A 27205-nucleotide genomic window follows, 5' to 3' on the forward strand; every position below is an offset into this window, starting at 1 on the left:
TGGACTGGATGAAGCACAAGCTGGAATCAAGATTTCCAGGAGAAATATCAATAACTTCATATGTGCATATAATACCACCCTTAGGGCAGAAAACAAAGAGAAACTAAAGAGCCTCTTGATGAAGGTGAAAGTGGAGTGAGAAACCTGGATTAAAACTCAACATTCAAAAAAGTAAGATCGTGGCATCTTGTCCCATTATTTCATGGCAAATATATGGGGAAACAATGGAAACTGTGACAGATTTTTTTTTTTTTTTGGAGGGGTGCTCCAGAATTACTGCAGATGGTGACTGGAGCCTTGAAATTAAAAGAAACTTGCTCCTTGGGAGAAAAGCTATGACAAACATAGCCTATCAAAAAGCAGAGACATTACTTTGCTGACAAAGGTCCATCTAGTCAAAGCTATGGTTTTTCCAGTAGTCATGTATGGGTATGATAGCTTGACCATGAAGAAGGCTGAGCACAGAAGAATTATGCTTTTGAACTGTTGTGTTGGGGAAGACTCTTGAGAGTCCTTTGATGTAAAAGGAATCAAACCAGTCAATTCTAAAGGAAATCAGTCCTGAATATTCATTGGAAGGACTGATGCTGCAGCTGAAGCTCCAATACTTTGGCCACCAGATATGAAAAGCTGAATTATTACAAATGACTCTGATGCTGGGAAAGATAGAAGGCAGGAGGAGAAGGTGATGACAGAGGATGAGATGGTTGGATGGCGTCACCAATTAAATGGGCTTGGGTTTGAGCAAGCTCTGGGAGATGGTGAAGGACAGGGAAGCCAGGCATGCTGCAGTCCATGAGTTCACAAAGAGTCAGACGTGACTGAGCATTTGAACAACAGCAATAATGCAAATAGAAAATATGTACTTATATATATTCTGATACATGTAAATAGAAAAATGAAGTTTTTGCCTATAAAAAGGAATGAATAGGGAAAATATTTACTACAAAAAAATAAGTGCTAAAAGTATTTGACAGAATCTGATATCTATTACTGACAAAAATAGAGAATTTTTGTTGTGATATAAAATCAGTATACTATTTTCCTTGATGCAAAGGGAGCAAAAGTAAAATTAAATGGAAAATGTGTATTTTTTTAATGTTTAGCACTGCAGTTCATTTTTTTATGGGAGTTAAAAATATGTATTGCTAAGTCACTTCTAAGTTGTGTCTGACTCTGTGCGACCCCATAGACAGCAGCCCACCAGGCTCTCGTCCTTTGGATTCTCCAGGCGAGAACACTGGAGTGGGTTGCCATTTCCTTCTCCAATGCATGAAAGTGAAAAGTGAAAGTGAAGTCACTCAGTCGTGCCCAACATTCAGCGACCCCATGAACTGCAGCCTACCAGGCTCTTCCGTCCATGGTATTTTCCAGGCAAGAGTACTGGAGTAGGGTGCCATTGCCTTCTCTGAAAAACATGTATTATTTGCAGATAAATTTATATTGCTTAAAAATCAACTGTAAGTGTGTGGCCAACATGATGGAATTGGATCACCCTTAACTCAACTTCACCTGAATTCCAGTGCAGAGACAGTATTTTAAACAAAGCCTGGGACAGACCCACCTGATGATTCTGCAGAAATTCCCATAAAGGCTTGAAGCAACAGTGATTTCCTCTGAGGACATTTGCTAGTGGCTGCCAATTTTGAAATTTCATTCAAATGATGGCATGTACAATTATAGAGGCCTCTCTCTAGCATATGAGCCCCAGAGGCTTACTCCCTAACCAAGGGACCAGTATCAACCCTGTTACTCCCCAGGCCATACAGTAACCCATGGAGGGACTTAGTACTTTCCAGCAGTAGTCTAGGACCCATTACACAAGGCAGGACTAGTAGCCAGCTGCACCCAGGGCCAGCTCTCCCTCCCAGACCCACCACAGTAGAAAGGCTCTGGCAGCCCACATGGGGGTAACCTTAGTATGTGATGATCAGTGGGAAGTATGCTTCTGTGCTCCACAGGCAATCTCGTACATAAGACCACTTCTCCAAGATTTGGGGAGACATAACCGACCTACCTCCATCCACAGTTCTTCAGGCACTCCAACTATCAGACCTAATCTCTTGAATCTGTTTATCATTCCACTGTATAGTTGTAAGGTATTTGATTTTGGTCATACCTGAATGGTCCAGTGGTTTTCCCTACTTTCTTCAATTTAAGTCTGAATTTGGCAATAAGGAGTTCATAGTCTGAGCCACAGTCACCTCCCAGTCTTGTTTTTGCTGACTGTACAGAGCTTTTCCATCTTTGGCTGCAAAAAAAAAATATATATATATATAAATCAATCTGATTTTGATATTGACCATCTGGTAATGTCCATGTGTAGAGTCTTCTTTTGTGTTGTTGGAAGAGGGTGTTTGCTATGAAAGTGAAAGAGAAGAGTGAAAAAGTTGGCTTAAAACTCAACATTCAGAAAACTGAGATCATGGCATCTGGTCCCATCACTTCATGGCAAATAGATGAAAAAACAGTGGAAACAGTGACAGACTTTATTTATTTATTTTTGGAGGGGCTCCAAAATCACTTCAGATGGTGACTGCAGCCAGGAAATTTAAAGATGATTGCTCCTTGGAAGAAAAGTTATGACCAACCTAGACAGCATATTAAAAAGCAGAGACATTATTTTGCCAACAAAGGTCCGTCTAGTCAAAGCTATGGTTTTTCCAGTATTTGTGTATGGATGTGAGAGTTGAACTATAAAGAAAGATAAGTGCCAAAGAATCGATGCTTTTGAACTGTGGTGTTGACAAAAACCTTTGAGATTTCCTTGGATAGCAAGGAGACCCAACCAGTCAATCCTAAAGGAAATCAGTCCTGAATATTCATTGGAAGGACTGATCTGAAACTCCAAAACTTTGGCCACCTGATGCAAAGAAATGACTCAGTAGAAAAGTCCCTGATTCTGGGAAAGATTCAAAGCAAGAGGAGAAGGGGATGACAGAGGATAAGATGGTTGGATGGCATCACCAGCTCAATGGACATGAGATTGAGTAAACTCTAGGAGTTGGTGTAGATAGGGAGGCCTGGTGTGCTGCAGTCAATGGGGTTGCAAAGAGTCAGATATGACTGAGCAACTGAACTGAACTGAACCAACCTACCTAATAAGGAGAAAATAAGTGCAGAGAATTAGGGAAAATGAAGAGATAGAAGAATATGTTCCAAATGGAGGAACAAGACAAAACCTCAGAGAAAGAACCAAGATAAGCAATACCTGCTGCAGAGTTCATGGTAATGGCCAAATTGGGAGAAGAATGGATGAACATAGTGAAACAAAGAGAAAATATAAAGAAGTGCCAAATATAGCTAAAGAATACAATAGCTGAACAAAATACGCTACGGGGAATCAACAGTAGATTGGATGATGCAAAGAAACAGAATTAGCAAACTGGAAGACAGAATAGTGGGAATCACCCAAGTGAAACAGAAAAATTTAAACAATGAGGAAAGTTTATGAGGCCTTTGGGATAGCGTCATACTAATATTTCCATAATGGGGGTCTCAAAAGGAGAAGAGAGAGAGAGAGAAAGGGGAAGAAAATGTATTTGAAGAGATAATAGTTAAAAACCTCCATATTCTGAGGGAAGAAACAGATACCCAGGTCTGGGAAGAACAGAGTCCCAAAAAAGGTGAACGCAAAAAGGTACATACCAAAACCGGTTATAATTAGAATGGCAAAGATTAGAGCTAAGGAGAGAATCTTAAAAGCAGCAGGAGAAAAGAACTAGTTACTTACAAGGGAACTCCCATAAGATTATCAACTGGTTTTACAGGGGAAAGTTTACAGGCAGGAAGGGAGTCACGTGATATTTTCAGAGAAATGAAAGAAAAAACTTACATCCACAAATACTTTACTTGGCAAGATCGTCATTCAGAATTGAAGGAGAGATAAAGTGTGTTAGAAACAACCAACAGCTAAGAGTTCAGCACCACTAAACAGGCTGCACATGCAATGTTTATGGGATTGCTCAATGTGGAAAATGAAAGACCAGAACTAGGAATATTAAAAAAAAAAGGAAAATTCTCATTGGTAAAAGCAAATATACAGTAAAGGTTAGTAAATTAAACATTTACAAAGCTAGTAGGATGATTAAAAGACAAAATAGTAAACTTATCCATATCCACAGTTAAGGAAAATTGAAAAATAAAATATGGAAAATATGATTTCAAACATTAAACATTAGGAAACGGTGAGTAAAACTATAGGGTTTTTAGAATGTTTTTGAACACAGATCAACCATATATATGTTCAAACACACACACACACACATGTGCATATGTATATAAAATACAGGAGACCTAGGTTTGATCCCTGGGTTGGAAAGATCCCCTAAAGAATGGCTATGCACTCCAGTATTTTGCCTGGAGAATTCCATGGCTAGAGGAGCCTGGTAGGCTATAATGCATGGCATCACAAAGAGTCAAACATGACTGAGTGATTAGCACACACACATATATACTTTTGTACATATATATTTTTATATTTTAGCCTATATATTTTATAAATATATTGTACATATAAATATATATGAACATGTATATGTTTTTGTGAACAACATAGTAACACAAACTAAAAACCTATAATAAATACATACATATACAAACACAAAAATAGTGATTCAAATAAACTCTACAGATAGTCATCAAATCACAAAGAAGAGAGGAAAAGATGGAACAAAAAAGAAAAATAAGAATAACCAGAAAGTGATTAATTAAGTAGCAATATTAGCAAGAATTACTTTAAATTAAAACAGTCTCAATGCCCTAATCAAAAAATATAGTGACTGAATGGTTAAAAACAAGACCCATATATGTGCTCCCTACAAGATATGATCTTCAGATCTAAAGATACACAAACTAAAGTGATGTGATAGAAAAAAGATATTTAATACAAATGGAAAAAGGAAAAAAAATGTGAGAGTAGCAATACTCATATCAGACAAAGTAGATTTTAAAATAAAGCTCTAACAAGAGACAAGGAATATTACATAGTAATAAACTGATCCAACAAGAAGATACATATAATTGTAATATATATATATATATATACAAACTCAACATGCTGCTGCTGCTAAGTCGCTTCAATCGTATCCGACTCTGTGCAACCCCATAGATGGCAGCCCACTAGGCCCCTCTGTCCCTGGGATTCTCCAGGCAAGAACACTGGAGTGAGTTGCCATTTCCTTCTCCAATGCATGAAAGTGAAAAGTGAAAGTGAAATTGCTCAGTCGTGCCCGACTCTTAGCGACCCCATGGACTGCAGCCTACCAGGCTCCTCCGTCCATGGGATTTTCCAGGCAATTGTACTGGAGTGGGGTGCCATTGCCTTCTCTGTCCATAGGAGCACCTAAATACAGAAAGTAGTTATTAACACATGTAAATGGAGAAATTGACAGTAACACAATAATAGAAAGAGACTTCACCATATCACTTATATCAAGGAATGGATCGTCCACAGTGATGGTTTAGTCATTAAGTCATGTCCAACTCCTGCGACCCCATGGACTGTTGTGACCCCAAGGACTGTTGCGACCCCATGAACTGTAGCCCACCAGGCTCCTCTGTCCATGAGATTTTCCAGGCAAGAATACTGGAGTGGTTTGCCTTTTCCTTCTCCAGGGTCCCCACCCAGGAATCGAACCCTGCATTGCAGGCAGATTCTTTCCCAACTTAGCTACACGGGAAGCCCATCCATATAGATAATCGATATAAAAAATTAATACGAAAATATTGGCCTTAAAGGACACATTATACTAGACTAGATATACTGTGTGTGTCTGTGTGTGTCTGTGTGTGTGTGTGTGTGTATCCATTCCAACCAGAAGCAGCAGAATACGGTTTTTAAGTACATGGAACATTATCAATGGGAGAACACATGCAAGAACACAAAACAAATACCCATAAATTTGAGAAAACTGAAATTAAGCATATTTTCAGACAATAATGATATTACAGTAGAATTCACCTAGAAGAGAAAATAAAAAATAAAAACAAGTAAATAAAGGAAAATTGGGACGAAAGAAGTACAATGGTCACTATTTGTAGATGGCAATACTATTTATAGAAAGTTCTAGAGAAATCACTGAAATCACATTAGAATTTATGAATGAATTCAGTAAAGTCTAAGGGTACAATGTTTCTATGTACTAACAACAAACTATCAGAAAGATAAATTAAGAAAGCAATCTCTTTTACAATTGTACTGAAAATGTAAAAAATACCTAAGAATAAATCTAAACAGAGAGGTAAAAGGCATATATTCAGAAAACTATAAGATATGGTGAATGAAATTGAAGATGACACAAACAAATGGACAGATATACTGTGTTCATGGTTTGGAAGAATCAATGTTATTAAAATGGACAATTAAAATTATGAATGAACAAATCAAATTAATATTCTCATTGAGAAAATAAGGGGTAAAATCTTTATCAAGAGATATAAAGAATATATAGGAAAAGAAATCTTCCTGAAATCAATTAAAAAATTGAGTATATGGATACTAAATTTTTAGATTTGTCTAAAGTATCTTAGGAGAAGGCAATGGCACCCCATTCCAGTACTCTTGCCTGGAAAATCCCATGGACGGAGGAGCCTGGTGCGCTGCAGTCCAGGGGGTCGCTGGAAGTTGGACACGACTGAGTGACTTCACTTTCACTTTTCACTTTCATGCATTGGAGAAGGAAATGGCAACCCACTCCAGCTGTTCTTGCCTGGAAAATCCCAGGGACGGGGGAGCCTGGTGGGCTGCCGTCTATGGGGTCCCACAGAGTCGGACACGACTGAAGTGACTTAGCAAAGTATCTTATCCAGATTTCAATCATTGTAGATTTGATCTCTAAATTCCAGGCGATTTCAATAAAATTGTTAATAAAAATTACTGCCATTGTTTATTTAAATAAATAAAGTTTTCAAGAAGAAAACAAAGAACAAGAATGCTGTGTTATAAATAATTTAAAAATTTATTATAATAATTTTAATGGAAGATATTAATAATAGGAGCATTGAGTCAGGGTATATGAGGTATAAGACAACTACAAACATAAAATAGTTTCCAAAGAAGTATTTTTGAAAATGTATTAGAATTCTTCAGTAATCTAAATGAACAAGTGCTGAAATAGAAATGCTCTTGTGAAAAAAAGAAATAATAAACAGGTTCTAGAATACAGGGTAAATGATTGCATAATAAATGTGCCAGCTAAAGAAATAGAATATGTTGTAACTGTGTTGAGCAATTAATCATTTTGAATTAATTGGAGAAATAGTCTAACAGTATCACTCTGTTAACATATCAAATTAACTTCAATGTAATTAAAATCTAATATAGAAATGAGGCCATATAAATAACATAATCAATTGTATCTAAATTCTTATTAGGTTTTGGAATGTTGAAGAATTTTCTAAGAAGAAAATTATTGATGGAGACAAAAAAGATGCAACATTCTCTAAAGCATTTTGTCACTTTATGTGAAAGATTTAATAATCTTATTTGCCCAAAATTATTCCAATTTTGCAATTTATCCTAATTTCATACTGGTGAAATAACTAAGCATTTTAAAACAGTGAGATAGGCAGCTGTTCTTCCCACCGCCACCAGAGTATCATCTACCCTTTAGTACAGACCAAAAAGCAAGCAGTAATTGGACAGAAGAAGAATGACATTGAAATAGGTTTCCAGCAGCAAGTGCTTTGGAGGACTGCAGAAAGATTTTGAACATGACAGTGTTGAACTGAAGCGCAAAATGAAATTTTCTATTTACCACCAAAGGCAGAGACTGGAAAATGCCCTGTGCTATATTGGCTGTCTGGTTTAACTAGCACAGAACAAAATTTTATATCAAAATCTGGTTATCATCAAGCTACCTCAGAACATGGCCTTGTGGTCATTGCTCCAGATACCAGCCCTGGTGGCTGCACTATTAAAGGAGAAGAGGACAGCTGGGGCTTTGGCACTGGTGCTGGGTTTTATGTCGATGCTACTGAAGATCTTTGGGAAACTAACTATAGAATGTACTCTTATGTAATGAAGGAGCTTCCCCAACTCGTAAATGACAATTTTCCAGTGGACCCCCAAGGATGTCTGTGTTTGGCCACTTTATGGGAGCCCATGGAGCTCTGATTTGTGCTTTGAAGAATCCTAGAAAATACAAATGTGTGTCAGCATTTGCTCCACTTTGCAACCCAGTGCTCTGATGTTGGGGCAAAAAAGCCTTTACCAGATATTTGGGAACAGATCAAAGTAAATCGGAGGCTTATGATGCTACCTACCTTCTGAAGTCCTATCCAGGTTCTCAGCTGGATATAATTGATCAAGGGAAAGATGATGAGTTCCTTTCAGATGGACAGTTACTTCCTGATAACATCATAGCTGCTTGTTCAGAAAAGAAAAGCCCTGTTGTCTTCAGATTACGAGAGGGTTATGACCATAGCTACTACTTTATTGCAACCTTTATTGCTGATCACATAAGACATCATGCAAAATACCTGAGTGCATGAAAAACTTCAGATAAGACAATCTCTTCAGGATTATAACATTGTAATAAACAGAATTGCAAGGAAATAATATTTTAAAACTTTGGATTTCATAATGCTAAAAATGCTGCATTCTGTAGTTGAAAAACCCTCTGAATAAATATATCAAACCTGAAAAAAAAAAAATAGTGAGATAGACAAGTAACTCATGAAACAGCAGACTACTATGCTACCATCAAATTAATAGTCTAAAAATGTGTTTTGTAACAAAGCACATATACAAAATTTGTGTACCTATACATATATATGTAATAACTGGCTTCTCTGGTGGCTCAGTGGTAAAGAATCTGCCTGCAATGCAAGAGTTGCAGGATACAAGTGTTCTATCCCTGGGTTGGCAATATTCCCTGGAGGAGGGCATGGGAACCCACTCCAGTATTCTTGCCTGGAGAATTCCATGGACAGAGGAGACTGGTGGGTTACAGTCCACAGGACTGCAGAATCGAGCATGACTGAAGCAACTTAGCACACTTGCATGTACTACATAACATCAACAAATACATTTTGATTGGTAAAATATATAATGTAAAGCTTGTTCTTTATTTTGTGTTGAAGAAGGAAATGACAACCTACTCCAGTATTCTTGCCTGGAGAATCACATGGATGGAGGAGCATGGTAGGCTACAGTCCATGGGGTTGCAGAGTTGGACACGACTGAGTGACTTCACTTTATTTCTTTATTTTGTATGACATCCTCTTAGGTAAAACACATGTCATTTTGTATAATTTATATGCATTTAAGGGCTACCCTGATGGCTCAGATGGTAAAAAATTATCCTGAAATGCAGGGGATCTAGGTCCAATCCCAGGGTTGGGAAGATCCCCTGGAGGAGGGCATGGCAACCCACTCCAGAATTCTGGTCTGGAGAACTCCATGGACAGGGGAGACTGGCAGGCTACAGTCAGTGGGGTTGCAAAGAGTCGGACACGACTGAGTGACTAAGCACAGCACACCATATGCATATGGATGCATATATATGCATAGAAATTTATATACATATCATGCATATATATATATTAATATTTGTATATATTAATATAAAGGTCTCCTCTTTACTTTCTGAGTGTCTATCAGATTAGCTTTTAGAATTCCTTTGTGGCAACTTTGGCTTTTTCTAGCATATGCCTCAAAACTTTTCCAATCTATACCCAATAACCTGGTCCAAAACTGCTTCCACATTTTTGGGTATGTATTTGTTACAGTAGGGCTTCCCTGATAGTTCAGTTGGTAAAGAATCCGCCTGCAATGCAGGTGACCCTGGTTCGATTGCTGGGTCGGTAAATAGTAATACCTGACTTTTGGTAACAAAATATGTATGGTTGTAGTTATCCAGAGAAATAGATCTACAAGTCTGTGTGTGTGTTAATTTTGCTCAGTTGTATCCAACTCTTTGTGACCCCATGTAGCATAGGTCACCAGGTTCCTCCTCTGTCCATGGAACTCCCTAGGCAAGAATACTGGAGTCTGTTGCCATTCCCTTCTTCACTATAAGTCTCTACATATATCCATTTCTGACTATACAGTTTTCTCTTTCCTGTCTGTCTATGTATCTACAAGTTAGGGAGAAAGAGAGATTTGGGGAATTGACTCACGTGACTATGGAGGCTGAGAAGGCCCACCATCTCCCATCTGTAAACAGGAGACCTGCAAAGGCTGGTGGGCATAGTTCCAGTCTGAGTCTGAAGGGCTAAGATCCAAAGGTACAAGTTCCTTTCTGAAAGCAAGAGACTGATGTTGCAACTCAAGCTCTCAGTGTGTGCTAAGTTGCTTCAGCCCTGTCCTACTCTTTGAGACCCCATGGACTGTACCCCACCAAGCTCCTCTGTCTATGGGATTCTCCAGGCAAGAATACTGCAGTGGGTTGCCATTTCCTTCTCCAGGAGATTTCCTTGACCCAGGGATCAAACCTGTGTCTCATAGGTCTCCTGCATTGGCAGGTGGGTTCTTTACCACTAGCGCCACCTGGGAAACCCTAGCTATTAGATTTTTCTTGCTGTTCATTCTCCCAGTCATGTCCAACTCTTTATGACTCCATGGACTGCAGCACGCCAGGCCTATCCGTCCCTCACCATCTCCAGGAGATTGCCCAGGTTCATGTTCATTGCATCAGTGAGGCTATCCAGCATCAGATAGAAAGTGTGAGTTCTTCCTTCCTCTGTTTTGTATTCTGTACAAGACTTCAGTGATTAAATGATGCCCATATCGTTTCATATGATTCCAATGATGCCATATCATGGAGAGTCCATCTGTTTACTTACCCTACCCATTCCAATGCTAATTTCTTCTGGAAACACTCTCACAGACACATTTTGAAATAACATTTAACCAGATATCTGGGTATCTCATCAGCAAGTGAAGTTGACATATAAAATTAATCATCACATAAGAGAATTTGGGCTTCTCTGGTGGCTCAGATGGTAAATAATCCAATCGCAATATAGGAGGCTCTGGTTTGATTCCAGGATCAGAAAGATCCCCTTGGAGAAAGGAGAAGCTACCCACTCCAGTATTCTTGGGCTTCCATGGTAGCTCAGATGGTAAAGAATCCACCTATAACGCAGGAAACCTGTGTTTTATCCCTGGGTTGGGAAGATCCCTTGGAGGAAGGCATGGCAACCCACTCCAGTGTTCTTGCCTGGAGAATCCCCATGAACAGAGGAGCCTGGCAGTCTGCAGTCCACGGAGTCAAAAAGAGTCAGACACCACTGAGCAACTAAGCGCAGCACATAAAAGAATTTAATAAAATTCATTTTATTATACTTATTTGTAACCATGACTTTGCCCATAGTTTGTGTGATTCTAAGAATCAAGCATATATTGTGTTTCTACCTTGATTCATATCCCCAAACCTTATCCCTTTCAACTTAGCCATGCAGGTAATCTATGTAGAGTTTGTTTAATTGTTATTAAATATTGTTTGAATAAAACTGAACATTTGGAACCTAAGTAGAATTATTGACACATCCCTGTCCAGTTTGAACCTTGTGTATCTTCCCAATCTTTATTTGTTAATTCTTGCAATTCATAAGCCAAAATGTGGGTACATTTCTGGTATGTGTTTCTACTTAATGTCAGGAAATTATTTTCCAGTTTTAATCATTTTTATTTTGGCTTTGTAACCATTTCATTATAATGTTAGAAAAGTACCTCAAAGATGTGCTGTCAATACTATGCACCTGTTCCACATATGCTATCTTTGTAAGGATTCTAAGAACAAGAATTTTCTTAGTACAGTAATTGTAGTATGGCACAAACATTTCTACTGTTAGCTGAGGACCAAAGATATTTTGATGGCCACGTGGATACCACCTAAATGCAGAATATCCCCTCACACCATTCCTTATCCACCTTCTAGATATTCCTTATCCATTCGTTATTCCTTATCCTTATTCTATTGCTACCTTATATATCTTGTCTCTGTAGTTCTGAAAGTTTGAAATCAGGACATTTTTCAAATTCTTTTGGACTATTGCTGAATATGCTGAAAGAAAAATATGTATTACTGATACATACTGGAATATTAGAGATTATCCGTGGTGCGAATATAATTATTTAGGGCACTATTGTTTACTTAAATCTAGAAAACTTGCTCTTTTTTAGCTTCTTTTAGTTTAGACTGAATATTTTTCACAGCTCTAGTTACAAAGCAAACTTTATTATCACACTTTGAAATCAATCATTTAACACCTGTTTCAAAAGTAAATAAATGTTAATTGACAGTTTTATTATCATTCAAAGCACCTTCTTGGTAATTAATGCTAGGTGAGATTCTCAGTCATCATTTAGTTCTAACCTAAGTGTCAAGAGACTTAAAATATGAGATTTCTGTAATTAATAACACAGAGTGCTATGCCTCCATTGATGTTTATTTATGTTGATGTGTTATGGTTTTATATAAAGTTATAAAACATCTCAACATATTTAGCAGTCTTTTCTCATCCAATGCAACAAGAAAATGTTTCTTCCATTTCCTTTCCTTGAGAAATTCCATTTCAGTGGGATAATTACACACTCATCTGATTTTTAGTGATGAGAAAAATACTCATGTTGGCAGATGGTACCATTGGTTATTGAGAAAAGAATATCATAGAAATATTGCATTATGGTTAGGTTCATGAATAGTTAATCAATGGATCCAAAAATCTGTGCAATATGAACTCAGTAAAGAGAAAAAGAGTTCCAGGTTCAGGTAATTCACCATTATTTTTTATTTGAAAGTCTGTGTTAATAATTTAAATATGCCAGCAACAATATGGCTTATATTCTTTTATATAATTATACCCATAGAGCTTATTAGACTATTTTAAATCTTTTAAATAATCATTATTTTTTATATTTCTAAAAATTTGGTTTTGAGTTGTATTTTCTTTCTCAAATTGAAGTTAACTTAATAGTAAATAACATTTGTTTAGTGCTTCATATCTTGCCAGCTCTTCCACGTATACTATCTCATGTAATTCTCAGGGAATTACTGAGAGTAATTGTTAACATCATGGAACAAACAAAATTCTCTCAAGATTGCATAGCTGGCAACTTGCAAAGGTTACTTTTACCTTTGATTAACTCACACATACATGTGATTGAACAGGTATAAGTCAGGGATTCCTAGGAGCTCACCCTCAAATTTGATAATTTGCTAAAATATCTCATACAACTCAGGAAAATGATTTATTACTGTCTCCAATTCATTTAGAAACATACAACACAGGAACAGCCAAATGAAATAGATGGATAGATCACCATAAGTGAGATGGTGTAGAACTCCCATGCCCTCCAGGTGTACCACTCCTCTAGCACAGACACCTTAAGGACTCTGAACCTTGTCCTCATCCTGAAGCTATTGAGGGGCCATAAAATTTGCCTCATTAAGACAAAAGATGCTCCTTTCATCCTTATCACTCAGGATATTTCAAAGGTTTTAGGAGCCCTGTGCTAGCAATAAGGATAAAGATAAATATCTTTCTCATTATACCACAGTAAATGACACTTGTATGAGTAGCCTTCAATCAACAAACAAATGCTAACAAATGTTAGGGTACTGTAACTGTATGAACATGAAAATGGTATAATTCCATTAAGAATAGCACGTTTTCAATCATTCTCTATTTCTCAGGGTGGTTTGTCTTATGAGACAGTCCTTAAGGAGAGGCTGAGAGAGAGTCACATGTTGACAACTTTCTCCCTTTCTTTCTGAGTAGTAGTAGTAGTAGTGTCAGTTGCTCAGTCATGTCCAACTTTGCAATCCCACACACTGTAGCCCGCCAGGCTCCTCTGTCCATGGGATTCTCCAGGGAAGAATAAAGGAGTAGATTTCCATACCCTTCTCCAGTGGCTCTTCCTGACCCAGGGATTGAACTTGGGTTTCATGTGTTGCAGGAAGATTCTTTACCATTTGAGCTACAGGGGAGAACTTTCTTTCTGATTTCCCTTTTATTCTTCACTCAAGGATAAGGAAAACAGAACATTTTAAGAATACAATTCTTTCACAAGCACCAGGTAATATAGTCAGGAGACCTAACTCGGGGGGAAAAATAGGTAAAGTTATGCTATGAAGACCTATTACAAGCTAAAATGCAGGTATTTACTATGCATTAAATATTGTATTAGAAATTTCATATGTATTACTGAATTCAATCCTAAAGCTACTTTAGTGAATTAAAAACTTTTATCAGTCACCCCATCCTACTAATGAAGACACTAGGTTTAGAATAGATAAGTATCTTATTCAATATGAAAAACTAAATAACTAGGCTTGTCAACAAATGATGCTAGGGTAACTGAATATCCATAGAGAATACATAAAGCTGGGTCTTTCCCTAAAACACACAAAAATCAACTCAAAGTGAATCATAGATGAAAATCTAAGAATTATGTATGATGAAACTCTTAGAAGAATACATAAAAATAAATCATTACTTTGGGTTAGGTAAAGACTTCCTAGACATAATACCAAAAGAAGAAACAACAGAAAGAAAATTAAATGAATTGAATGACATGAGAGCTGAAAATACTTGTGCATCAAAAGACACTATCAATGAAGTGAAAGATAACTCACAGTAAGGGAAAAATATCTTCAAGACAAATATATGAGAGTTATATGCAGAATATAAAACTAATTCCTGTGACTCAATAATAAAGAGACAACTCAAATTAAAAATGGCATGGAATCCAAAGAATATGCAAATACCCATTAAACACTTGAAAAATGTTCAATATCAACAGTCATTAAGGAAATTCAAATCAAAACCATAATGAAGTAACACAACACTTCTCACCTACTAGGATAGCTATAATAACAAGTGTTGTAATGATTTGACAAAACTTGAAACACTTGTAGACTGATGATGGGAATGCAAAATAGTACAGTTGCTTTCAAAACAGTTTCATATATTTCAAAATATTAGTGTTTTCACATGCCCCCACAATTCTACTCCTTGTATATACTTAAGAGAAATGAAAACATATGTCCACACACAAACTGGTTAACAATTGTTCAGTTCAGTTCAGCTCAGTTGCTCAGTCATGTCCAACTCTTTGTGACCTCATTGACCATAGCACACAAGGCTTCCCTGTCCATCACCAACTCCCAGAGTTTATTCAAACTCATGTCCATCAAGTCAGTGATGCCATCCAACCATCTCATCTCTGTCATCCCCTTCTCCTCCTGCTTTCAATCTTTCCCAGCATCAGGGTCTTTTCCAATGAGTCAGTTCTTTGCATCAGGTGGCCAAAGTATTGGAGTTTCAGCTTCAGCATCATTCCTTCCAAAGAACACCCAGGTCTGATCGCCTTTAGAATGGACTGGTTGGATCTCCTTGCAGTCCAAGGGACTCTCAAGAGTCTTTTCCAACCTGACAGTTCAAAAGCATCTATTCTTGGATGCTCAGCTATCTTTATAGTCCAACTGTCTCATCCATACATGACTACTTGAAAAACCATAGCTTTGACTAGATGGACGTTTGTTGGCAAAGTAATGTCTCTGCTTTTTAATATGCTGTCTAGGTTGGTCATAGCTTTTCTTCCAAGGAGCAAGCGTCTTTTAATTTCATGGCTGCAGTCACCATCTGCAGTGATTTTGGAACCCCCCAAAATAAAGTCTGCCACTGTTTCCATTGTTTCCCCATCTATTTGCCATGAAATGATGGGACCAGCTGCCATAATCTTAATTTTCTGTTCATAACAACACTGTCCCTAATCTTAGAAGAGTGGCAACAACCCAGATGCTCACCAACTGAGGAATGGAACAAAAATTGTATTGTATTCACACAGTGGAATATTTTTCTACACTGTAATGAAATATTAATGCATACTACAAGGGTGAACCTTGAAATGCACTAAATGGCCAGATATTTTATCCCCTGCATGGATCATTGCCTTGTCATGGCAAAGGGGCTTGCATAACTCAATGAAACTATGAGTTTCATGCCATGCAGGATCATATAAAATGCACAAGTCATAGTGAAGAATTCTGACAAAATGCGGGCCACTGGAGGAGGGAATGGCAAACTAGTATTCTTGCTGCAAGAATCCCATGAACAGTATGAAAAGGTAAACAATTATGTCACCAGAAGATAAGCCTCCCAGGTTGGAAGGTGTCTGACATGCTACTGGGGAAGAGTGAAGGCAATTGCTAATTGCTCCAGAAAGAATGGATTGGCTGGGCCTAAGTGGAAATGATACCTTGTTGTGGATGTGTCTGGTGATGAAAGTAAAGTCTGATGCTGTAAAGAATAATATTTCATAGGAACCTGGAATGTACCCAGTCCTTTTACTTTATGGCAAATGAATGGGGAAAAAAGTGGAAACCATGACAGATCTTATTTTCCTGGGCTGCAGAATCACTGTGGATTGTGACTGTGGGCATGAAATTAAAAGACACATGCTCTTTGGAAGGATAGCTATGACAAACTTAGTTAGCATATTGAAAACCAAAGATATGACTTTGCTGACATAGGTCCATATAGCCAAAGCTATGGTTTTTCCAATTGTCATGTCTGAATGTGAGAGTTCACTTATAAACAAGGCTGAATGGCAGTGAATATAGCCTTTGAATTGTGTTGCTAGCAAAGACACTTGAGAGTCCCTTGGGCAGTAAGGAGATCAAACCAGTCAATCCTAAATGAAATCAAACCTGAGTATTCATTGGGAGGACTGATGCTGAAGCTCCAATATTTTAGCCACATGATGTGAAGAACTCGTTGAAAAAGACCATGCATGAGGATGGAAAGGTTGAAAGCAAAAGGAGAAGGGGGCAACAGGTGATGAGATGGCTCGATAGCATCTCAGACTCGATGGCCATGAGTCTGAGCAAGCTCCAAGAGATAGTGAAGGGCAGGGAAGCCTGGTGTGCTGCAATCCATGGGGTCACAAAGAGTTGGCATGACAGTGATTGAAAAACAACACAAGGTGAACCTTGAAAATATGCTAAATGGCCATGTATTGTTTGATTCTATTATGACTTATAGAGAATTGGCAAATATATAGAACCAGAATAAATTCTAGTTTCCTAGAAACTGAGGGTGGGCTTTCTTAGTGGCTCAGTGGTAAAACTCCAACTGGCAATGCAGGATATGAGGGTTTGATCCGTGGGCTGGGAAGATTCCCTGGAGAAAGAAATGGCAACCTGCTTCAGTATTCTTTCCTGGAAAATCCCATGGACAGGACTCTGGTGGGCTATAGTCCATAGGATCGCCAAGAGTACGACAGGATGTAGCAACTAAACAACACATAACTGAGGATAGGGTGTAGGACTAGGGAGTGATTGTTAATCAGTGGAGGGTTTCATTTTGGGGGATGAAAATGTTATATAATGGTATTATGGTGAAGATTTCACAAACTGTGAATATATTAAATCCAAATAACTGTACATTTTAAATGGGTGAATTATTTTTTGTGAATTTTATTTATTAAGGATGTATTTAAAATAATCAATAGAATATGAAGCCAAGATGTTGACTTCAAATAACCAGATAAAATATATCTATAAGGGTCCACAAAAAACCTACTTTTATTATCAAAAGAAGAAACTTACCCCTTTGCAGAATTCATTCTGCACTTGACTTTTTGATCCCATCAGAAAAAATATACTCATATATCTTGTTTAGTATTATTAACTGAGAAACTTTGATTTGATTAAAGATGAAGATGTAATTTGGTATAGATTCTGAATGAAGGGATATGTATACTTAGGCACACACCTGTGTTCATGAGCTGTGTAGTGTATTTAAAAGTCTAAATTGAACACAGGCTCAGACATAACTCCTAGAAACCTAATGCCAATTATTTTAGCCCTTTTCGGTACATTCCTTCACTAGCAGTACAGACACAAAATGTCATGTTACCCATGCAAATGTTTCTTCTAGATATTTAGTAAGTCTGGGTTCATCCAGGTTCTTGAAAACTGAATAAAGTTGTGGTCTACATACTGATATTATGTTTTACCTGGAAATATACAGCTAAGTAGAAATATCAGCAGGCAATGGCACCCCACTCTAGTACTCTTGCCTGGAATATCCATGGACAGAGGAGCCTGGTAGGCTGCAGTCCGTGGGGTCTCTAAGAGTTGGGAACGACTGAGCGACTTCACTTTCACTTTTCACTTTCACGCATTGGAGAAGGAAATGGCAACCCACTCCAGTGTTCTTCCCTGGAGAATCCCAGGGACAGGGAAGCCTGGTGGGCTGCCGTGTCTGGGGTCGCACAGAGTCAGACACAACTGAAGCGACTTAGCAGCAGAAATATCAGCATTTCTCACTCACATGAACACGGTAATAGCATTGCTCAAATAAGTGTATATCTAGAAATTAGCTATTTTTTTAACTTTTTTTTTTTAACTTTTTATTCTGTATCTGAGAGTAGCCAAGTAACAATGTTATAGTAGTTGCTGGTGGACAGCAAAGGAATTCAGCCTTTACCCATTCTCCTCAAAACTCCCCGCCCAGCCAGTCTGCTCTATAACATTGAGCAGAGTTCCCTGTGCTGTTCAGTAGAAACTTGTTGGACCCTCAGCTTTAACTCACTAGAATTTCTCCTTTCCCTGAGTGTTATTTACATTAAGTTCTTCTTAAATAATTTTGCTAGTCAAAAGTCAGGGACCTGAGGCAAACAACCCCTATCAGAATGTTTGCAGATGTTCCATTTAGAACAGGAACAGTGGGAAGCAGGACTATTAGTGAAATAAACACCGGAAGATGCACATTAAGGTCCTTAATGTTGTCGTTAACTACAGTTATACCATTCCCTTTTTACTGATGTTGGCTTTATGTTAACAGAGAAGGATTAAGTTGAGCGACTAGAGAATTCTGATTTTATCCAATCCTCATGTAGGCTGTAGGGCAAAGGGATGTCAGATTGTCCAGTGACTGTAACTGGATTGTCCTGCATTATTTGGGGTGAAGATGGAATCTTCAGAGCTTGGGTACCATGCATCATGTTAGAATACTGCATGCTCTCATGGCATTTTCCTAAATGAAACCTTTTTCCTTACTTTAAATCTGTCTTGCACAAGTTTCATTCCAAGTTATCTATCCAATTTCTTTTTCAGCGAGGAAGGTGATATCAACTAAAGAATGGAGGGAAGGATCCTGATTTATTTTAGGCACTTAGCTCAATTTGCTTTTACTTGTTTGGGAAATTGCTTTTTCAATGCAGAAAAATGTGTTGCAGTGAAGCAATTTCATGGGCTTGATGACACTGCAGTGTGTTACTTGCCCGTATCTGTTCTAAGTGTAAATGAAATGCACGGGCAGCAGGATCACCATTATTTACTTCTTTTATTGCTTCTCCTTTTCTTGCCTACTAGATTACATGTGTGTTAACTGAAGTTACTGTTTACACTTATTTAACAGTATTGACTGAAATTACCCTATATCTCCTCCAGTGAGGACTGATTTAGCTACAAATCACTGTTCCAGCTCTGAAATCATTAATCAGCCATAGGCAAGATCCATTATGTGGGATTTCAGCATAGAGGAAATATTAACAGCTCCCTGGAAGAAACGTTACCTTCATATTGGCTGTGACTCCCTGCTGGAGCTGCAAATTACCCTCAAGTAATAATTATAATACATTAGTAGAGATTTAATTTCCAATAAGTGCTGTCTGTTTAAGAAATGGCAATCTCACCGTGGCTCAGAGAACAATAGATCATGTTATCAGCCAGAATAAACCTACACGGAATTAAAAGAAAGATAATAAAAAATTCATTACAGTTTTCAAACTGTAGGGAAAAAAAGAGTAAGTTTCTCAGTTACATTTTTATAGATCATGTTTACAGATCATCTCACTGGATGATATTTGGTATGGTTGGAATATTTTTGCTTTAGTTGATAGTGAAATTGTGAATTCACTAGTTAACATCTAGTTTGATAAGTTAGTAATCAATTTTTTTATTAATTTTTTTCTGAAGGGTGGAAGTTACCCCTCAGTAGAACTATAGGAGAAATTCATTCTTTAGTTGCCTATACACAGTGACCCACATTTTGCATCCAAATTAATATTCCAGAAACCATTTTCAAAAGTATAGAAAAGTTAGAATTTTAGAGGAGAAATTGTTACTAATTCTACTTTAAACTACTTTAAACAGAAAATAAAATGTTTCTGTGAAGTTAATCCTGTAAATAAATGGTTTAGGAAGGTTTTAATAAGGTGTTAGCATAATACATGTTTTGTGAGGTCTGCCCATCTTCACTTAAAATTTTCAATAGAAACTCTTTTACGTACAAACTGTCATATTAGGAACTTTTATACTGTATGTTGATATCTGTCTACTTTTTAGAGTGAAGTGTAAAAAGACCAAATATTACTTGCTTGACTTAAATGAAGCAAATTTTATTTATACTTGCTCAGTTCAGTCACTCAGTCTTGTCTGACTCTTTGTGACGCTATGGACTGCAGCCCGTCAGGCCTCCCTGTCCATCACCAACTCCCAGAACTCACTCAAACTCATGTCCGTTGCGTCAGTGATGCCATCCAACCATCTCATCCTCTGTTGTCCTCTTCTTTAGTACTCTTAGGTTTTTACAAAACTCTTCATTTCTTCCAAAATATTAAGTATCTATGGATGTCCACAAATACTGATGTAATAGCAGGGATATCCTGAAGTTTTGATGTTTGAAAATGCCTTGTTCTCAAAGAGTTTGTATCATAAGTTCATTTTTATTTTAACAGCTGGACTCATTTCTCATATTGAACAAGTTCTGGCACACTGCATAAACCAGATTTTATATGTGCCAGTGCTTGAAAGTTTTCCTTCGGGTTCAATGAACTATTGATTTAAGGAATACAAGGAGACTCCATTACTGAATAAAGAGATTCATATTTTCTTAACACTGTAGAAATTGTAGTTTGATTTACGTAGCCATGCCAAGTGTGTGTGTGTGTGTGTGTGTGTATGTGTGTGTGTGCAAATGTGTATGTTTGTATTTGGAACTTTTTTATTTTGTTCTGCTGTTTGATAGATTTCATGTCATATTGTCAGATACAGAAGGCAAAATAAAAGAAAATGATTAAAAGTAAGCCTTGCACCCATTCTATACTGAATGACATGTTAAGAATATATACAAAATTTATAAAAGCAAGCAAAATCCCTTCTCTTAAATCTGCCTATAATTCAGATTAGAAACAGCATAAGAAGCTATTTCTCAAAATCTGAAACAATTTCAGAGTTTCAAAGTTTATTATATTTAGCAACATTTTTGGAAAATGAACGGTATGACTTATGATAACTTTAGAAGGGGCAATATGCAGAATCATTTAGACAAATTAAAAAGTTGAAGTCAGTCTTTAGCTCTGAAACACATTACTTCTTGAATAGCTAAATATGTAGCATATCTCAAAAATGATTCCCTAAGTTTATTAGAACTAAAATGATGTGACAGATCATGATTTCACAGCCCCTATTTCACCCAGCATACAATGATCTCCGCTAATTATCTGAAAAAGTATGAGTCAGGCATGCAACTTATCAAAGTGATTTTACATGATCAAATTTTTTTCTTAGGTTAAAAGGAGATGAAACACAATTAAAAATGAACTTTAGAGCTTCATTCTCATTAAAATGTGGCATTCAGTAATAAGAAAGAAAATCTACAGGGTATTATATATACGTAATATATTATGTATTCTTTTTACATAAGTAAATAACTAAGGGCTTAGTCATCTTGCTTAACAGTTACTGCAGTTGTAATACAGAGTAGAATAAAATATATACTTTCAAAGCACTCCTCTGTTATAGTATAATTTTATAGGATGTGTATTTAGAAATAATTCAAGTGGTTTAATCATGCAGTGATTAATTAAAATTTGTGGATTTCTGACACACCTTCTGCTTGAATGCACAGCCCATAAGCATATATTTATAGCTGTGTAATAAAACAACAATCTCAGAAATTTTAAAAATACATTTAAAAAAATTTAATGAATGCAGTTATGCTTCTCATAGATGAGAATTAAGATGCTTATGAATTGGGGAACATATACAGTAATTGGTACATAATAAATGTACAGTGATGTAGTATCAAGATGAAGCTTTTCAGGATTACAGGCGGTGAGGGTCAGTGAAGGGTATATTCTAAAATATATATGAGAAAGATAGAGATTTAAATAAAAATGTAAATGAAGAGTAAGTAATATGCTTTATTTCACTCCAAAATGTTCTAAGTGATGGTCCAGGAATGATAGAATCACCCAGTGTGATAATCCACATATCCTGAAAAATGATCATCATTGAATCATCTTATTACATGATTCAGTTGTTGAAAGAGCAGTAAACATAAACAACTGGATTTCATTCTAGAACTTGCCTTTTCCAGCTTCATGTTTTCAGAAAAGCCATCAAAGTGCTCTGAACTTGTTTCTTCACATTTTACATGGAATAGCAACATTTGTGTGGAAGGAAATGGTCTTCAAGGAGCTTGCCTTCTAGCTGCTGCTGCTAAGTCACGTCAGTTGTGTCCAACTTTATGCAACCCCATAGACGGCAGCCCACCAGGCTGCTCTGTCCATGGGATTTTCCAGGCAAGAGTGCTGGAGTGGGGTGCCATTGCCTTCTCTGTGCCTTCTAGCTAATGTTCAGTAAATAACAAGTGAGGGTAAATGAGGCAGTGATTGCTTGGAATCCATACAAACAAATGATCTGGCATGTAAGAGAACTTTACAAGTTAAATTCAGAGAAAAAAAAATTGTTTTAAATGGCAACAATTTAATTAACAGAAATAGTTCCTTACATTTTAAATCATATTTGTTAAGAGGGTAGATCATCAAAAATGTACCTGTAGTAATATCTTTATGAGAGGAGGAGATATTTTTCTTGTACTCAAAATTCCTAATTCTTTTTATCTTGAATGTCATGAATGTGAGATTTCATTCTAGTAGGAATGTATATACACGTCAATTCTGATTCACTAATTTTATTTACCAGTAAACAGAATTTCTTCTAATCACTGAACCTGATAGTTTTTTATTATAAGAATGATGAGATCATTATATTCAAATGGAAATGAATCATTGTCATATGCCTTTACTATTTCTAGAGGCAGACATTTTAAAAAGCTGTAGATTGGATTTTTTATGGATTTTCATTGCAACAGAGCAACAACTGTGAATATATCTTGTCTGCTTGCCCTATGGATAACCTCAAATATACTTCCATAAACTTGGAAGTTTAATGGAGATATATTGATTTCTTAATTTAATGGAAAATGTCTGTGTAATATAAAATAATGGATTCATTTAATGTAGTTACATCTAGGAATACAGATCTCTAAAACTCATACCTCACATGTATTTCATGTGATAACTAATCAAATAAGAGATAAAGAGAGTCATTCCTATTGATGCTACCCTGAAAGAACTACCTCTTAACGTTTGATATCTGTAACTATTGAAAATAAATGAAAGTGAAAGTCGCTCAGTCGTGTCTGACTCTTTGTGACCCAGGCCAGAATACTGGAATGAGTAGCCTTTCCCTTCTCCAAGGGGTCTTCCCAACCCAGGGATCAAACCCAGGTCTCCCATACTACAGGCAGATTCTTTACCAGCTGAGCCACAAGGGAAGCCCAAGAATACTGGAGTGGGTAGCCTATCCCTTCTCCAGTGGATCTTCCTGACCCAGGAATCCAACCAGGGTCTCCTGCATTGTAGGCAGATTCTTTACCAAATGAGCTATGAGGGAAACCCACTGAAAAATATATAGCTTTTTTTTTTTTTTTTACATTTATTATTGTCCTTTCCTTCTTTGTTTGAAAATAGCTAGCTCTATATAAGACCAAATATTAGAAAAAATATTTTTTTCATTTTTACTCTTATATAATTTCCTATTAAGGCTAAGTAATAACAGTAATAAAAGGAGAAGGGGCCAGCAGAGGATGAGATGGTTTCCATCACTAACTCAGTGGACAAGAATTGGAGCAAACTCCGGGAGACAGTGAAAGACAGAGGAGCCTGGCATACTATGGTATGGGGGGGTCCCAAAGAGTTGGACATGACTTAGAGACTGAACAACAAAAAAGCAAAGATTTTAAGGTGACTGCAGATTATATTTTCTGGCTTAATTTGGGTCCTTTCTTTCAATACCACCTAGAATGGACATATTTTGAATAATTTCAGAGGATAGAACTAATGTCTTCACATATCAATTCATGTCTTATGACTCATTGATTTATGATCTATAGAAGTCATGTCTTACTCTTTGTGACCCTGTGTACTATAGCCCAGCAGGCTCCTCTGTTCATGAAATATTCCATGCAAGAATAATGGAGCCACTCCAGTGGCTCTGGGGATCTTCCCAACCCAGGGATTGAACCTGGGTCTCCTGCTTTGCAGGCAGATCCTTTACCGTCTGAGCCAGTGGGGAAGCCCCCCATTTTTTTTCCCATAAAAGATATTAAATCTAACAAAGCACCCTCATAAGATATACCCCATAAGATGTATACAACTATTAGAGAACTTACCCAAACTGTGGATGTTTATGTGCTTTGCTTACCATCTAGAATCTAGAACAAGGTTTAAATTTGAAGGCAGTCATTAATTTCTTCTTTATATTTCTGGCTACTTAGGAGAATGTTTGACAATACAGTAAAACTTCATGCACTTGTCGAAAGCTTTGAATTCAAAATGGTTTCTGTCTGGCCAGAATTGTCATTGAATAAAATATTCTTTATTCAGTAAGTGTACTCTGAGATCATATAAGTGTATATATGAGATCATATAAGTGTATTCTGAGATCATATAAGAACCTGTGCTTGGGATTCAGTGGTAATCAAATGGATATAATTGTTATTGTTCAGTTGCTCAGTTGTGTCCAGCTCTTTGCAACCTCGTGCACTGCAATATGCCAGGCTTCCCATGGTATGTCTGTTGAATTGGTGATTCCATCCAACCATCACATCCCCTCTTGTTCCCCTCTCCTCGTTTCTTCAGTCTTTCCCAGCATCACGGTATTTTCCAGTGAATTGGCTCTTTACATCAGGTGGCCAAAGTATTGGAGCTTCAGCTGCAGCATCAGTCCTTCCAATGAATATTCAGAGCTGATTTACTTCAGGATTGACTGGTTTGATCTCCTTGCTGTTGAAGGGACTCTCAAGAGTCTTGTCCAACACCACACTTCAAAAGCATCAATTCTTTGGCACTCAACCTCTTTAATGGCTCCCCTGATACTTAAGTTGGCAAAGAATCCACCTGCAATGCAAGAGACCCTGGTTTGATTCCTGGGTTGGGAAGATCTGCTGGAACTGGGATAGGCTACCTACTCCAGTATTGTTGGTCTTCCCTTGTGGCTCAGTTGATAAAGAATACGCCTGCAATGTGGGAGACCTGGGTTTGATTGCTGAGTTGGAAATATCCCCTGGAGAAAAGAAAGGCTACCCACTCAACTATTCTGTCCTGGAGAATTCCATGGACTGTATAGTCTATGGGGTCGCAAAGAGTCAGGCACAACTGAATGACTTTCATTTATGCTTTCTAACCTTCTTTATGGCCCTACTCTCACATCCATACATGATTAATGGAAAAATCAGTGCTTTGACCACAAACACCATTTGTCAGCAAAGTGATTTCTATGCTTTTTAATATGCTGTCTAGGTGTGTCAATTGGAGAAGGAAATGGCAACCCACTCCAGTGTTCTTGCCTGGAGAATCCTAGGGACGGGGGAGCCTGGTGGGCTGCCATCTATGGGGTCGCACAGAGTCGGACATGACTGAAGCGGCTTAGCAGCAGTAGCAGTAGCTAGGTGTGTCATAGCTTTTCTTCCAAGGAGCAAGTGTCCTTTAATTTCGTGGCTGCAATCACCATCTGCAGTGATTTTGGAACCCAAGAAAAGAAAGTCTGTCACTGTTTCCATTTTTTCCCCATCTATTTGCCATGAAGTGATAAAACCAGATGCTATGATCTTAGTTTTTTGAATGTTGAGTTTTAAGCCAGGCTTTTCACTCTCCTCTTTCACCATTATCAAGAACTTTCTGCCATTATGGTGAAGTCATCGGTATATCTGAGGTTATTGATTTTTCTCCCAGCAATCTTGCTTCAAGCTTGTGCTTCATCTGGCCCGGCATTTTGCACATTATATTCTACATATAATTTAAATAATCAAAGTGACAATATACTGCCTTAATGAACTTCTTTCCAACTTTGAATCAGTTGGATGTTCCATGTCCATTTCTAATTCTTGCTTCTTAACCTGCCTACAGGTTTCTCAGGAGGCAGGTAAGGTGATGTGGTATTTCTGTCTCTTGAAGAATTTTCCACAGTTTGTTGTGATCCACACAGTCCAAGGCTTTAACATAGTCAATGAAGAATGTGTAGATGTTTTTCTTGAATTCCCTTGCTTTTTCTGTGATCCAATGAATGTTCTCAATTTAATCCTCTGCCTTTTCTAAATCAAGTTTGTATATCTGGAAGTTCTCAGTTAACTCACTGTTGAAGCCTAGCTTGAAGGATTTTGAGCATTACCCTTCTGGCACAGGAAATAAGGGCAATTGTGCAGGTGTTTGAGCATTCTTTGGCATTGCCCTTCTTTGGGATTTGAATGAAAACTGACCTTTTCCAGTCCTGTGGTTGCTGGTGAGTTTTCCAAATTTGCTGGCATATTGAGTGTAGCACTTTCACAACATCATCTTTCAGGATTTGATTTTTACCTAAGATTTACACACAATTTTATATTCCCTAATTTATCCCATGTTATATTTTTAATGTTTTGTTGTTGTTGTTGTGGAAAAAGTCACTTTTAATAATCACTTGTCTATTGCTTAGAGATGACCATAGAAGTATTTGAGGGGCTTCCCATGAGGTGCTACTGGTAAAGAACATTCTTGCCGATGCAGGAAACACAGGCAATGTGGGTTTGCTCCTTAGGTCAGGAAGATCCCCTGGAGGAGGGCATTGCAACCCACTGCAGTATTCTTGCCTGGAGAATCCCATGGGCAGAGGAGCCTGGTTGGCTACAGTCCACAGGGTTACAAACATTCAGACTGGACATGACTGAGGTGACTAAGCAGCAGCAGCAATTTAGAATATTTGATCATTTTGTTATCAGTTATAGAGTATATAATACTTAATACCATTAATTTTCAAAGTAATCTTTATAAGTGAGTGATCAAATTCACTGATAGAGAAGTGATACACATACTCAGGAGACTCAGTTCACACTCATTTGCATAAGTACTTTTTAAAGGCACCAT

General features: G+C 37.4%; 1 protein-coding gene and 1 pseudogene across 4 annotated transcripts in view; both read left to right on the forward strand.

Annotated features, from left to right (window-relative positions):
* The window catches only part of CDH12 (cadherin 12), a 1193543-nt gene that overhangs the window by 197891 nt on the left and 968447 nt on the right, over positions 1-27205 (forward strand). The gene's annotated exons all lie outside the window — the stretch shown is intronic.
* LOC133233722 (S-formylglutathione hydrolase-like) lies at positions 5034-26743 on the forward strand (annotated as a pseudogene).

This window comes from Bos javanicus, chromosome 20 (assembly GCF_032452875.1).
Source record: "Bos javanicus breed banteng chromosome 20, ARS-OSU_banteng_1.0, whole genome shotgun sequence".
In the NCBI taxonomy this organism is placed as follows: domain Eukaryota; kingdom Metazoa; phylum Chordata; class Mammalia; order Artiodactyla; family Bovidae; genus Bos; species Bos javanicus.